We start from the raw sequence: 17172 nt of genomic DNA, 5'->3' as shown, positions 1-17172 counted from the left end.
TTGTAATCCCAAGCAACGATAATATATATTTTGTGGGTTTCTGTTTGAACTTCCAAGACAATTTCAAGGTGGAACCACTTTTTGGCATGCCCACCTAAAACGGTCTTTATTCATTTTCGGTATTTGATACTGTTGGTCCGAAAGTGCAGCCAAATCCAACATATCAAGTTCTTCTTTGACTGTCGAAGTGAAATTTTGGGACGTATTTTATGACGGTAAATTTTACTTCCACTTAATTTAACCAAAAAAATGTATTTAAACATATTTTGGATAATTATTTGATAAAAAAAAGGTACGTACGTACTTTTATTGATCGCAGAGAGAATTTCAACAAAATGTGAAGAGAGGATAAAATTCACCTCCACCTCATTAGTTAAAGGTTAATGTAACAACAAGGATTTCCGAACTTCTATGTCATCAAAAGTGGTGCCCAACATTTGTAGGGTTTTCTAGTACATTTTCTTTTATTGTTCGGAATACTTTTAAGGACTGTGAAGCTGAATGTAAAATTATTCAGAAGCATCATGAATTTCATGAAATATATTCCATAATAGTTATACTAAATTTTTTTTTTTTTTTTTAAATTATAAGTATAATTAAATTTTGTGACAGCCGAAATAACAAATCGTAGTAGGTTAGACAATTACGTAAACAAAAATTCCTATGACCCATTAATAATGTCGTTGAGTTCAGTTCAGCTCAGTTTAAACTAACAACACTGCATTGCAATGTTGCAACAGCAAAATTGGTCAACCGCAACCGTTTAATGGTGAATACTAAGAACAAAAAACTAACCAATCAACCAATAACACAACATTTGGTGACCATACCAACCGAACGCCACCAAAAAATAAAAGAAAAGGAAATACACAACAATTTGGACAAAAAGGGGTGCGTACTCAGCGACCATAGTATATGGGGTATATGCATCGATGAATAAGTGCATACCTTTTCTTACACCATTGCATTGTTTAACAATTTTATGGTGACAATATAATTGCTTAATTAGTTAATGAGCTTGAAACGTAAAAGAAAATTGGGAATCGAACATATTTATGATGTAGAGGAGAGAAGAAGGGTGTAAAAACACAGTGGACTAGATACAAACTCATTTATTAAAAAAATAACAAAAAATCAATAATAAAAAATATAATAATATGCAATATCCACACTTTTACAGATACAGAGAGTATACATAATCAGTTCCAACCAACATGTGCCTCATCAAAATAACACCTTCCAAACCCATGAATCTCTGAACGAAATTCGACATTGGCTAATGCTACGCCTCCAAGTAGTCTAAACTTTATACATGTCAATGTTTTTATCAAACTTATATCGAGTTCGAAGATGGGTAATATCAGTCCACTTCTAATTGTGGGTATAAATAAAAGCGAAGCAAAATATCCGATTTGGCAGAGACATAGATCAGGAAGGAAAATTATCAATATTCGTCCACTACTTATCGTAATTCCTGTCCAGCCGACTATTTCACTTTACTCTTATAAAATTTGAAGGCAATGTCCGATTTTTTCAAACTTCGCACTTTTCCAATATTTTCGATATAATGTGAATATGTAACAATTAAAATATATTATATATTTAAACTTCGCGCTTCTAAACACTATTGACCTATAAACAATGTTCCGCTACCGGAGCAAAAGCCCATTACGAACTACAAATATCCGAAGTTAACATTATATGGGGGCTATAGTAAAACTTGAACCTCCAAAGACAAAGTATTATCACAGGACGTAGTGCCTTTTTATACCCTCCACCATAGTATGGAGGGTATGCTAAGTTTGTCATTCCGTTTGTTACACCTCGAAATATACATTTTAGACCCCACAAAGAATATATATTGTTGGTCAACATAAAATTCGATGTTTGTCCGCCTGTCCATCTATCCGTGTGTCCGTCTGTGGAAATCACTCTAGCTTCCGAACGAAATGAAGTAGGTTGATAAAACTTTGCTCAAATGTGTACTATATCTGCAGGACTTTTAGTATTGAAAATGGGTCATGTCCAAGTTTTGGTATAGCCCCCATATAACGGTACCTTCCGATATTCGGTATTTTTATGATTTTAGCGATATTATTCACTGGAATTGTTTCAATTGTTGTTTGTTTCAGCCTAAGACAGAAAATTGTCCGTGCAGGTCCACGTCTTCGTATAGTCCCCATATAGCGGTACCTCTATATATTCAGTATTTTGATGATTTTAGCTACATTATTCACCGAATCCTTTTTTCAAATTTAGCATTTCAATGTTCTAATGGCTTATGACAAATATTGCCTACGCAGGTCCACGTCGTCCTATAGACGACTACATTCGTTATTTTTAAGATTTTAACAGAATTTTTAACGGATTCAATTTTTTTTGAAAATTGCCAAATTCGTTCCAAATAAAGGAGGGTATTCAAAGATCGGCCCGGGCGAACTTACAGTTTTTTTTACATATTCGAACGCAAAACAACAGGTTTGGAACAATTCCGTGAAAAAATGTGGCTAAAGTTGTCAAAATAGCGTATATACCGAGAGGTAGGAAAACGATATACCTTATTTTTAGTACTAAACTTACTAACCACAATGCAAACGATCGTGCCCTAAGTCAAATAATACAGTGTGATTTAATTTTAACCGAAGGACGGACATAGTTAAATCGACTTAGAATTTTATTCTGATCTTGGGGTCTACGACGAATATTTAGAGGAGCAACAAACGGAATGACGCATTTAACATACCCTCATTTCCATTGTGAAGGTAGTCAAAAACAGTGAATTTCAGGCCTAAAATCGTCAGAAATGTAAATCCGTTTGTTTGGGCTTCCTGCTAAAAAATGTGGTCTCATAAGTTTTTCCTTGCAAGGACTTCATGAAAGAACTTCTTTATAACTTTCCGATTGAGAATATTTTTATACCCTCAGCCATATGGCTAGAGAGGGTATATGTACCATTTGATACGGCCAAAACGTGCCTCATCGAAATATCGGTTTTAGACCCCAGGTCTTTCTGGACCAAACCTTTCAGGACATTGAGAGTAGATCTAGCGATGTCCATCGTCTGTCTGGCTGGTTCGCACGATGACTCTCAAAAGGAATATCCGATTTGGTCCAAACTTGATACATTGAAATTTTATTATCAAGCTTAGATTGAGTTTGGAGATGAGCAATGTCGGTCTACTCCATCAAGTACCTCCCCCAAAAAAACGTCGAAATTTTCAAAAAAAAAATTACTGCACAGAAAGAGAAAGAATAATCCGATTTTGTTCCAAATTTGCAAATCCTAATATTTGCATCAATTCTAGGTCAGGTGAGAAAATGGACAATATCGGTGTACTCCATCAAGTACATCCCCCACAAAAGGTCGAAATTATCAAAAAAAAAAACAAACAAAAAAAAAAAATACTGCACAGATTAAAAAAGGATAATCCGATTCGGCTCCAATTTTACGTATCCTAATATTTGCATCAGTGCTAGGTCAGGTACGAAAATGGACCATATCAGTCCACTTCTTCTGATATCACCCCCACGATCATAAAATCCAAAATAAGCATCCGGTTCTCTTCATATTTCACACATCCCATTATTTTTGCAACAAAAGATCTGCTGTGAAGATGGGATATATCGGTCCCCTCTTTCTGGTGCCTTCCCCACAAAGCCGTGAATAGCCGTGATGCTTACAAAACGTGAAATTAACATCCGATTCACATGGTACATCTCAATATTTCCATCAACACAAGATCTGTTATACAGGGTGAGATAAAAAATTGCAATAAAGTCAAATGCCATAATTTTAACATTTTTTTTTTTAATTTCATTAAATGAAAGCAAAAAATGTCGGAAATAGCATCAAATTTTAGAATAAGTTTAGATTTGCTCGACTTGGTCACCTTTAGCACGAATTTTGGCTCTGCGGTATTTTGGCCCATTTCCGGCGAAGCGCTTTCTTGAGGTGATCGACACTTTGGAATTATTTAGTGCCAACCTTGCTTTCCCAAATACTCCAGACACAATAGTCCAACGGATTGGTATCCGGAGATTTAAATGGCCATTGTGCACTGGAAATGAAGCGAGGAACCTCATTTTGTAACCATTCGGGTGGCACGTGCTGAGTGCCATGGTGCTGAGTTCTGTTGGAATGTCCAAGGTCTGTGGGCAAAATGTTTGCGTGCCCTCCAGAATATTTTCGCTATAATATTCGGCATTTACTCGACCATCGGCTGTTATGGCGGCCCACACCATCACCATGGCCGGCGCTTGAATTCTGGTGGCCAACCGAAGGTGCACATTTTCAGCTGACCTCTTTGGCAAGTAAACACGATGTTAACAAACTGCTGGACAACGAATGTTTTCTCATCGGAGCGGAGAAAACCAAATTCGACAGTTTACCACTTTCCGCCAAGCGAAACAACTCTTTAACTCTTTTGAGTCTATTTTCTTTCTTTTGCGGTGTAAGTTCTTCCACTTTTGGGAATTTCAATGGCTTTACCCCGAGGTCATTTTTCAATATTTGCCCAATGGAATATTGTGATATGTTCAGCTCACGAGCCATTTTTTCGCTCACTGCTACGCGGGTTTCGATCAAGTCGCTTCTTTATACATGATGACTAACTGAATTGAAAGAAGATAATATTTTCCGTTTCAAAACACTGTTTCCCAAAAAACATACTTGTAAAATAATCAACTTCCTAAAGAGGTATCATTTTAAATCGATCTTCGTCTTAGGCCAACTTAAAACAATACCTCGTCCTCGCTAAAAGATAAACGGAAAATGCCACCAAATGATTAAACAATGAATTTTTGAAGTTAATTTTTGGTGGGGGCACACAGCAAACACATGTTACGCATATTTTCCATGGCATGTCACAATGACCTGACGTTGGTTGGTAAGAGGCATGGCTCTTGGTGCCCTTTGACTGGTGTGACTGACTAACTAAATTGCTATAGTCAAATTTAATGGTGTTGCAAATTTTCGCGCTTTTAGCGGAACGTTGAGTTTGTTGTGCAGTAGCAACAGTAGAACATGCTGTGACGGCGGTGGCTCTAGCTGCTGCTGTTGTTGTTGTTAACGTTGATAGTGTGTTGCCGTTGCAGTTTTTTGACATTTTGACGAAGAGGAAATGTCACGTCACGTCGTGTTTTGCCGCACACCTCCAATTTCCGGTTGAGCGGGTTGCCAGCAATGAAGTCAAATGGCAAAAATACAAACCAACATTCCAACCAACCAACCAACCAGCCAGCGAGTCAGCCAAACGTCATCCACATTCACACGAACTTTCACGTTGTAATTTTACAACATCAACTTTATGGCCGCGATGTATGTTGCTTTTGTTGTTGTTGGTGGTGGTGGTGTTGTTAAGCATTTGATGTGTGTGTGTCTGTTTGTAGCGGGAATGGGGATGTATGTGGATGAATGCAACTTCAACTATGCATTTTATATGGAACATGCTTTCTCTCTCCTCCCACTCTCTAACGAAATGTTATATCCCGAGTGTGTGTAAGTGTGTATGAGTGTGTACTCACACAGGGGTGAGGGTGTCAAACGACATGCAACTTTGTGTCAAACATTAACGCTGTTTTAACGCTTGACATTTCCAGTCATTTTCAGGCTATCCCGCCAAACGACTGCAACATGAGTGCGCGATTGCATGGTGGCTTATAAGCAGCCAAAAACCAAAAGACCGACAGACACAGACAGACCGACCGACACACTTAAGTGCATTGTGTAAATTTTGGCTTCAATCCTTTTAATAAAATATCCCCCTAATTTCCTCCTGTGATCTCTGTGTCGATTTGGTTTTTGGTAAAAAAAAGTTTGCCTTAGAACAATACCAAATGTTAGTCTAAAGTCATGATAGCAATGGTGGTGCGTGACAATTGTTATTGGAAGGTTACATATGTATATGTACATGTGTACACATACGCGGATCTGTGTTTGTCTGAATTTGACATGCTGCTGTCGTGGTCTAAATCTAACAATTTTTTTTCGGCGAACAAAAATCCCTATTTACTTTGTTGGGAACTCAGTTTGGAGGAGTTACACTAAAGAAGCTTAATATTTGGGAAACTTTTAATGATATGAGGAGCGTTGTGATATTGATATAATGTTTATACTATTAGTTTCAAAAACGATTACCGCACACATTATATTCTGAATCTACAATTAAAAGAATTGTCTATCATTGAGGTTAAACAAGTAAATAAGTAAAAAGTATCAGTCGGTTTTGCCGACAGATGTATACCCTCAGCCAATGTTCGATTATTTCAAAATATTTTGACTTCTGTTATGATTATTCAAATTGGTGATCCTCTATGGAAATGGTTCCGAAGGAATGGGCCAATATTGTCCATTTCGTATGGGATCTAGATACATATGATATAAATATTGCAACGAGCCAAGTTTGGACTATATCGACTACTTCCTTCACTTGGTATGAGATATGTGATAATGTTTAGAAAATGTTGAAATGTGCGTAAGGTGCCAGATATAATCAACAGAAGTGTTCCATTTTCATAATTCATCTTGTATCTGATCTCAGGTTTCTGGTTGAGAGAAAAATTTAGATATAGCAAGTTTTAACGAATCGATGACTTATTTCGCAAGTTATGATAGACAAAAGTACTGAAAATTGCGACCCTTTGTGGGTGAGGTACCTGAAGGGGTTCGCAGATATATATCATCTTCACTACAGATCTTGTGTTACCAAAAATGAGCTTCCTTTTGTGGGTGAGGTGTCAGAAGATGTAGACCGATATATCCCATCTTCACGGCAGACCTTGTGTTAGTAGAAATAATGGGATGTGTGAAATATGAGGAGAGCCGGAGCCATATTTCGGATTTCATAATCCTTTTGGTTATTTAAAACTTTAACCCTTTGTGGGGTATGTTCCAGAAGGCATCGCCAGATCTCTATCATTTTTTAACAGATCTTGTGTTGGTGAAAATATTCAGATGTACCAAGTCTGGAATGGAATCGGGTGTTCATTTCGCATTTTAAGAGCTTCATGGATAAGCTTTGACCCTTTGTGGGGGAGGCACCAGAAGGAGTAGACGGATAAATTTCATTTTCACACCCAACCTTGGTAAAATAACCGGATACTTGTTTCGGATTTTATAAACGTTTTGGTTATTCAAAACTTTGACCCTTTGTGGGGGGAGGTACCAGAAGCAATGGTCCGATCTCTACCATCTTTATAATAGATCTTGTATTGGTGGAAATATTGAAATGTGCCAAGTCCGTGTGTCCGAATGGAATCTGATGTTAATTTCGTGTTTTATGAGCTTCATGAATATTCAAATTTTTGACCCTTTGTGGGGGAGCTACCATAAGGAGTGGACCGATAAATTCTTCACATCAGTTCTTGGTTTGATAAAAATATTGGTTTAATAAAAATCGGATACTTACATGACATTTTATAAGAATTGTAATTATTCAAGATTTTGACCCTTTGTTGGGGAGATACTTGCTGAAGTGGACCGATATTGTCCATCTCCGAACTCGATCTTGATCGATATTACGATGTACCTAGTTTGGATCAAATCGGATACCCCCTTCGAGAGTTATCGTGTGCACCAGCCAGACAGACTGACAAACAGACGGACGGACATCGCTAGATCTACTCCAAATGTCCAGAAACGGATTTGGTCCAAAGAAAACTATGTTATAAAACCGCTATTTCGATGGCCGTATCAAATGATATATACCCACTGTAGCCACATGGCTGAGCGTATAAAAAGAAGACAGGTGTGTCGGCGCTTTGAAAGTTACCAAAAAGGAGGTGGGAAGTTCCCACCTGCCCCCTCTTCCACACTTATGGAAATTTTTTGATAAGGATTCTCCTTTTAGGTATAGAGTCTTTTCGTCGGAGACCCCAAAAAGTATATATATTCCTGATCAGAATACAATTATAAGACGAGTTTTATATTATATTCAGGATGATTATAATCGTGATTTAAGTACAGCCTCCATATAATGGTACCTCCAGATTTTCGGCATTTTGACGGTTTCTGCCACAATTCCCAACCAAATCAGCTGAAACTTTGCATTTTAGGGTTCTTGACAGGTCTTTTCTCTCCCTGTAGAAAATATTTGCCACAGGTCCCCTAATTGTTTTGGTCTGTATGTTATGGTACATCCCGGTATTTTGAAAGCTTTTTCCACAATTTTCAATCAAATTTGAAAAAAAGGGCTAACATTTTTGTAAGGTATGTTGCTTTATTGGAGATTTTTACACAAACTCAAAAAAGTACTTAAATGTGTTTTTAATGTATATTAATTCCGTTTAGGTAAGTCTTATACTTTTAATGTCTTCTATGACCTTTAGTAGAACTTCACGATAAATCATTTTGTAGCATAGTCTTTCTTATTTCGATCCCGTTTAAAATAAATTTTTATCCATATTTTAAATAAAAAAGACCAAAAAATTACTTTATTGACTCGCTTAAGGGTTATAATTTCCGATCTCGTTTTTTTATTTCCCCGCATTTTTATTTTGCAATATTGTCGAATTTCTTTGCTTAGATTTGTTATATCCAGTCGCTATTTTAGTTTAGGCCAATATCATCGCAGTCTCAAAATAGTGTCTGGTTTTAGTTTCCAATGCAGATATATAACTGAAGGACGTTCTCTTCTTTCAAAATCGGCTTAGAGTTTACAATTTAATTCACCCAAGCAATTCTTAAGACTGATTTCTGTGAAACCAGTACGAGATGAAGGGTGTGAGCCTTCACAAAACTGGCCACCCTGAATACTTCAATATAACATGCAATTTGGAATCTCTTTTCGTAAATTTCAAAGCATAGCATATAAGACAAAAGAATAACAAACTAAACAAAACAATTTTTTTCAAGAGTCACTTCAGGAAACAATAATTTCCTGGACGAATTAGCAAATGCACAGTTGTTATGACCACAATGTCACAAAACTGTCGCCTGTTGTTCTTTTGTTGCAGTTAACACCTCAAACTGTCCATTGATAAATTTTACGCTTGCAAAACGATTGCGGGTGGTTGAGTGCAGGAGAACTGTCTTTATTAAGAGCAGTAATTATGTCGTCAATTTAGTTTGAAGATTTTCTCCTTTTCTCAAAAGGTGTATTGTTGCATTTTGGACAAAAATCAACCATAATGTGTGTGGTCTAAAAATTCTAAAATTCTGTCGAGAATGGGCAGCTGTGAAGAGTTTTCAGCAACTCAAAAAAAATCTTAATTCTTAATATTTTTTGTAAAAATAGGTAATATTTGTTTAAATAAATTAGTTTAACTTAAAAATTAACTCTAATTTTAATCCAAAGTAAACTTTTCAGGAAGTCAAAAAATTATATGTCACCTCGTTAACAATGATATTCCCAAGATTATTTTAGAAATCTATTTCATTTAAAATTCTTCTTCCCCTTCAGGAGCTTTTTGAACTTAGTTATCTATCAACAAGTATAAAAGAAGCTTAGTTCAGTTGGGCCGAAATTTTTATGCCATCCACCATGAGGAAGAAACTTGAAAAATTTCAAAAAAGAAATCCGTCGAAAAATACCACTCAAATGAAAACCATGACATGTGGGCCATAAAAAATAACTTTAAATAACAATTAGCTTTAATTCCGATAATAATGTCGCTGAAGTCATCAAAATGCCAAGTATCGTTATATAGGAACTATAGGAAGACGTGGACCCGCGTAGAAAGGTTGAAGTACCCATTACGAACTTTGAATACGAAAGTCCGGTGAATACTGCCGCTTATATTTGGCTGGAAAGCCACAAGTGGCTATCGTTAGAGCACTCCAGCATTTAAATGTGAATAAATTTTTAACCGGAATACTGGTAGCGTATCCCGACGTCAAGAAAGTGGACGGAAGAAAACAGCAACATCAGCGGAAATGGTTCGAAAAGTAAAGAAGCGACTTGATCGAAACCGGTGTCGCAGTGGCCGAAAAATGACACGTGAACTGAACATATAGCAATATTCCATTTGGCAAATATTGAAAAATGAGCTCGGGGTAAAGCCATTAAAATTCCAAAAAGTGCAAGAACTTACACCGCAACAGAAAGAAAATAGACTCAAAAGAGCTAAAAAGTTGCTTCGCTTGGTCGAAAGTCGTGGACTGCCGATTTTGTTTTTTTCCGATGAGAAAATATTCGTTGTCTAGCAGTTTGTAAACAAACAAAATGATCGTGGTTACTTGCCAAAGAGGTCAGCTGAAAATGTGCACCTCCGGTTGGCCAACAGAACTCAAGCGCCGACCATGGTGATTGTGTGGGCCACCATAACAGCTCGTGTAAATCTACCCAAGGCTTTAATACACCCTCCAGAATATTTTCGCGATAATATTCTGGAGGGTATATTAAAGCCTTGGGCATGCCAACTTTTTGGCCGCAGACCTTGGATATTCCAATAGGACTCAGCACGCGCCACCCAACAATGGTTACAAAATGAGGTTCCTTGCTTCATTTCCAGCGCACAATGGCCACCAAAATCTCTGGATACCAATCCGTTGGACTATTGTGTCTGGAGTATTTTGGAAAGCAAGGATGGCACTAAAAAATACCAAATTGCCGATAACCTCAAGCAAGCGCTTCGCCGGGAATGGGCCAAAATTCCGCAGAGCAACATTCGGGCAGCGTGTGACGGTTTCAATGGCCGTTTGAAGGCCATAATTAGTGCCGAAGGTTACCAATTCGAACAAATCTATACTTATTCTAAAATTTGATGCGATCTTCGACATTTTTTGCTTCATTCAATAAAATTAAAAAAAAAATTAAAAATTAAAGCGTTTGACTTTGTTGCAGTTTTCTTTTTATCTCACCATATATATAGAGAGTTTTCTTCCAGAGGCAAAGTACTTACAAAGAACTCCTTGTGTAGAATTTCAGAAAATTCCATTGCAAAATATGGCACCCCCGATTATCGGGGGTATACAATATCGTGGACCGATATAGCCCGGCTTCGACTTGACATGCTTATAGATAAAAGACTGATATGTGTAAATTTTTACCTTCCTCTCCTTATTCGGCTTGATTATAGCGTGATTACAACAGACGGATGGACGGACAGGACAAAATGGTCTTAGAATTTTACGCTGATCAAGAATATACATACTTTTACAAAGGGAATGACGAACCTGGTATACCCTCCATACTATGTATGCATGTAGGGTGGAGGGTATAAAAATTGTATTATATACCCTCAACTCTTTTTTATCTATTTCGTCTACTTGAAAGGCATACAAAAAAAGACTTATACCCATTTAACTACAACATACAACCCGTCATTCGCTTGCGTGTATGTAAAATATATTCCCTAACAAAACTTTACCCACACACTACACCTCAAAGAGAATTCATATAGCTGACCGCAATAACGATAACCGAAAATTGGCCAAAAAATTCCACCCACAAAAGAAATCACCGCACACACCAAAACAATGAAACAATAAATGACGGTAACAGAAAAACACACTCCAGACCAACACAAAGAGACATAAGCCAACCAACCACACAGCCCTGGCGAACAAAACTTTTAGACAGACAGCTTTCTAACTGTAATAATGATCCATTTTCAACTGGTCGGGTTAATATTTGTCGTTTTTTCTGTTTTTTGTTTCGAGAGCGAGATTTTTTTCGTACCATTTGCCATTGTAAAGTTTTCCATTACCAAATTGCCATTTTGCGTGCAACGTAACACTCAAAAAAATGAAAGCAATCACCAGACACACCGTACACAACGCACTGTCAGGGAATGAGGGAAATGTTTTGAAAAAGAACGAAACGAGCATGCGATATATTCGGGCAACCCAATAATTCCCACCCACCCACAACAAATGGGAGGTGTTTTTTTTTGTGTGGTAAAAGTGGGGACCCGACAAAAATCACAACACTCAACTTAAATATTCTCTCTCAAAAATATATAAATTTGTGTATTTTTTAGATTTCTTCTTGGGATGAACACCCCAGTCTCATACCAATACTCACATGTATAAGCTTCAGTACACCTCCTCGTGGATATCATATGCATATATTAGAGTGGGTTGGTGGATTTTATAAGTAATTCTAAATTAGAGAACCTTAGTAAAAATATGTTGTATGTTTTGTTGACAATCGGAGTGTGACTGTATTATGTCACCCGAAAGGACCCATAATTTCTTTCGTTAATCTTCATAGAATGACATTCCGAGTTGATTTACTCATGTTCGTCAGTCCGTTCATACATGAATTTTCGTAGAAAATCGGTATAGATTTTAGTATAGCTTCCTCATATATCATAATCCGAATTTTGTTTTATTGTGCACCAAATTCGTAATGTATGCCCAAATGAGACGCATTTGAGCACATTTGACCAAATTCAACCTCGAAGTATATCTGTAAAATTCAGATATAGGTCGCTTATATATTTTGCAGTCGATTTAAGTTTTAAGTTTTTTTTTTTATATTTTTTTTTAAGTATCTTTGAAAGTCTCCATTTCGACTTAAAGAAATGCCCGACCCCAAACTGTATATATTAAAATGACTTCCCCATGACTTGACGGTGGACAGCCAGACATGGGTATATAAAAAGGCTATGACTTTGGGATATTACAACATTTTTAGTTCAAAATCAACTTCTTATTAGGAGGAGGCACGGCCCGACATTGGTATATTAAAAGGCTATAATTTTGAGATGTTACAACATTTTCAGTTCAAAATCAACTTTTTATAATTAAAAAGATCCAAAAAAAAAATTTTTAATTTCTTACAAAAATTATATACTTTAGAATTTTTAATTAAATTAATATTTTATAATTCACTGTTTAAAAAAAATACATTAATTTGCTTTTTCTTTGTTTCAGACATTTTGGAGCATCCGATCTATAGACTCTAGTGTAGCTGATAACGGATCTTACATCAGACGATTCTAGAATGGCTTTATACTAATAATACTCTTTTATTTAATTCATCTGAAGCTTTATGTTAAAATATATACATTATAAAAAAATTTAATAAAATGAATAAAACAAAAAAATAATAATAAAAATATAAATGAATATTATGTGAGTCCACCGCCTATAATTCGCAAAATGTTAATATTACATACCAAAATAGGTATATAGTGGTATAGTAGCTATAGTTTTGAATTTTTAATAAATTATGTACAGAACTGTGAAAGCAAAAATTGCGGACTTCTGAAAAAAATATTTTCCAATCATATAATAAAATAGTGCGAAAAAATCATATTTTTTTAAGAAATTACGAGGAGATCCATCAGCGAATTGGGAAAGAGTGCAGCTAATCGGGAAAGAATCAGATTTGGGCTATATCGACTGCCTTCTTCACTTTATATGCGCATCGCTACGCTTTTGATTTTATATGCATTCAAAATTTTATATACGAATATTCGTTGGAATTTGTTGAAAAGAATGAGGCAAATTGCTTGGTTGACCAACGCGTGAACTTTCCAGGAACAGCTGACCATGAGAAAAGCTTAATATGCCAAATTTAGTCCCTCCGTGTAGGGCTTGTCCTTCGGATTTATTAATTTCATAACAAATACCAACAGTTCAGTAGACTACAATCTTTTAAAGTTGAGTGGCAATTCTGTTACAATTAGAGAATTCGAGGTAGCAGTAATAATCGTATTCTCAATTATATTGTTGTGTAGTTTTTTGCTGTAAGTCTAATACCATTGACAAGGCGTTGTAGGTCAATGTTTCTTAAAAAAATCATATCTCAGTTTAAACCGTTTTCAATTAATTTGACAAAATTTATTCGTGGACCAAATTCCGTCACACCTTCCATATTTCATTGAAATTGGAGGTACATACCGTGTTTGCTGCATCAAATATGTGAAAACGGCCGAGAAGCTATATTCTTAACCGATTTATAATTCATTTGTCAAATTTATCATTGTAACCAGATGCCGCCACACATTCTGAATTTCATTGGAATCGGACATACATATCGTGTTTGACGCATAACATACACGAAATCGTCCGAAATATATATGGGAGCTATACCCAAACCTCCACCAATTTCAATATTATTTAGCAAATTTATTTTTGTGCCAAATTGAGTCACTCATGTCGAATTTTATAGGAATCGGACATACATATCGCGTTGGGTGCATCAAATATATAAAATCGGTGAAAATATATTTGGGAACCATATCAAAATCTGAATCGATTTCAATATAATTTGACAATTTTTTTCTAATCAAATCCTGTCACACAATCCAAATTTCATTGGAATCGAACATACAAAAACTAAATGTTTGGGAGGTACCTCCGATTCCGAGGCTATATCTTCCGTTCCAAGTGGAATTCCAACAATTTATATAGCTTATGTTACTTTCAGACGATGTTGTAGTATACTTGGAAATTTTTACGAAAATCTGTGAAGCAGTTTTCGAGTACGTAAATTACAAACAAACAAACATACATACATGTCCATATTCGATATTGTCCATTTTAGCACATTACCTAGCATTGGAAAAATTATTGGGACGTGCAAAGTTCACACAAAATCGAATGATATATTATCTTTCTATGGTGGAGGTACAAGAAGAAGTGGAACAATATTGCCGATTGATCTATATTGCCGATTGATCTAAATTTGACAATACTATTATGATGTACCATGTAGTAGATAGTCTGATTGCCTTAAAATTTCACACATCCCAATATTTTTATAAACTCAAGATCTGATGTTAAAAAGGTCGAAATTTTGAATATCCTTTAAGCTCATAAAACGCGAAATAAACATCCGCTGCCATTTAGACTTGGCACATTTGAATATTGCCATTAACACAGAATCTGTTATAAAAACGGAAGAGATCGGACCATTCCTTCTGGCCCCTTCCCTACAAAGATTCAACATTTTGAATATCCATGAAGGTCATAAAATGCAAAATAAGCATCAGGCTCTTGTTATATTTCACACATCCGATTATTTTTACAAACACAAGATTTGTTGTGAAGATGGGATATATCGGTCCACTTCTTCGGGTACCACGAACACAAAGGTTCAAAATTTTGAATATTCATGAAGCTCATAAAAAGCGTAATTAATATCCAATTCCATTCCAAACTTGGTACATCTCAATATTTCCATTAACCCAAGATCGGTTATAAAGATCTATCATTTTTATAACCGATCTTGGGATCGGATCGGACCATTTCTTTTGCTATCTGCCCCAAAATTTGCTACATGCTATCTGCCAAAGCGAAATAAGCATCCAACTCTCCTAAAATTTCAGACATAAAAACATTTTTGCTAACACAAGATCTATTTTGAAGATGATATATCTGTAAACCCCTTCTGGTACCTCACCCACAATTTTCAATAATTTTATCTTTCATAACGTGCGAAACAAGTCAGCGATTCTTTACACCTTGTTATATCTAAATAATTCTCTCAAGCAGAAACCTGAGATGAATAAGGAATTTATGATTTTATATAACTGTTAGGTTTTCTTGTAATGAAGTATGAAAATGGAATACTTCTAGAGACTACTTGTGATTCCCATTCCGTTGGAACCTGCTCCACAGAGGGACAACAATTGGAATAATCATAACAGAAGTCAAAATATATTTAAATAATCGAACACTGGCTGAGAGTATTCATCTGTCGGCAAAACCGGCTGATACTCTTTAACTTGTTTTATTATCTTTCAAAAAATATTTTTAAATACATTGGAAATACAATTAATTATTTAAAATACAATTCTAGATATATTCTTTCAAATATTTTCTGACTATTTCGATTTCTGTCAACTTAATTAACTTCAATAAGAGTTTTCTAACCAAAAGTATATTCACCCACTTTTGTTTGCCTGTTCATTTATTCCACACTCCATGGCATTTGCGTGAGAACGAAAATTCTCGTTCATTTCCCTTACAACTCAGAGAGAATGGCCCCAAAAAGCTATAGCCCATACCACCAAAATTGTGGGTGGGATAGAACAACACATATGTACGAGTGTGTATGCCCGAGCTACTGTGTGGAGACCACAATACAACGACGATATGTGAGGCTGACTGACTGGCTGCTTGTGAGCATGTGTGAGAAAACTTCGTCTTTTATCTTTACAACACAGAGTGAAAAACGAACGAATGCTCAGACCCCACATGTGTCAGAGTGTTGTGTGTGTGTGTTTTCCCCTCCCGTTTTTTATTTAATTTGAAGTCTTTTATTTTTAGCGTTTTTCAACGACACCCCGACAAAAAACTGTAAAAAATAATAAAAAACGAATGCAAGTCACAGCGATAACAGCGCCATCTTTGATATTCATTTGGGATCATAAATGGCTTTTGGACGCTGCCATCTGGCAGTATTTGAAAAAGCTCTTTTTCCAGTGTGGCCAAAAGCCTAAAGGGTTGAAAGAAAGAGTTGTTTAGGTTGTCGTTATACCCAAACTCATTCAAATTTGGCTGAACGACGTGTTGACGGTTAGAAACTTGAAGAAGGTGTTTCAAAGGACTTTTCCTTTGAATAACAAAGTGGCTCTTTTTTGGGTTGTTGGCACTTGTGAGTGACGTGTTCGGTGGCATTTGTAAGTATGTTAATGGCAGGGCTTTATGATATGCGAATAACCCTTAATAATTTTGAAATGGGGGATATGTCCTGGGGAGTGGATAACTGTGGTTGTGTTTTTGTCATTGTTATTGTTTCCATCATTATGAATTCGTGTTATGCGTATAACACGAAGCTCGCAAAGAAGTGGGAGGGGTGGGTGACAAGTGATTGGTGGGTAAGTAAGGTGTGTGGAATTCTAGTGGGTGGGTGGGTGTTGGTGGTGGTGATACTGATTCATTTTCGGTATTGGTTGATGTTTTTGTTTGTGAATGATATTTTGTGGTTTCTTGTTATGAAGAAAAAAAAAATAGAAATGGTTTTGATGTAACTAAACATTGTGGAATTTTTGATAATATTTTCAAGGACTATTATAGCTTTATAAATTTGATTTTTATAAAAAATGTTTAAAAACCATCAGAGTATAACAGTAAACTTCTTAAGAATATTTTTAAGGACTAAGCTATTTTCATGGACATTTTAAACAATATTTTCAGAAGGACTATCAGATACTAGAAGTAAATATACTTTTCAAGAATTATCAGGTACGCGATTTGGAATTTTTATTAAATATTTTATAGACCTATTTAATAATATTTTTAGAGGGAACTATTAAGGCTACGTTTGAGGGACGTTT

General features: G+C 35.9%; 1 long non-coding RNA gene across 1 annotated transcript in view; it reads left to right on the top strand.

Annotated features, from left to right (window-relative positions):
* LOC131802189 (uncharacterized) overlaps positions 1-12904 on the top strand; it is a 335178-nt gene extending 322274 nt beyond the window's left edge. The window contains exon 4 of the long non-coding RNA XR_009342079.1: positions 12818-12904. This is a non-coding gene — a long non-coding RNA (uncharacterized LOC131802189). The remainder of the gene's footprint in view (positions 1-12817) is intronic.
* The last annotated feature ends 4268 nt before the right edge of the window (positions 12905-17172 follow it).

This window comes from Musca domestica, unplaced genomic scaffold (genome assembly GCF_030504385.1).
Source record: "Musca domestica strain aabys unplaced genomic scaffold, Musca_domestica.polishedcontigs.V.1.1 2, whole genome shotgun sequence".
Taxonomy (NCBI): Eukaryota; Metazoa; Arthropoda; class Insecta; order Diptera; family Muscidae; genus Musca; species Musca domestica.
This window is presented reverse-complemented; position numbering and strand designations above follow the sequence as displayed.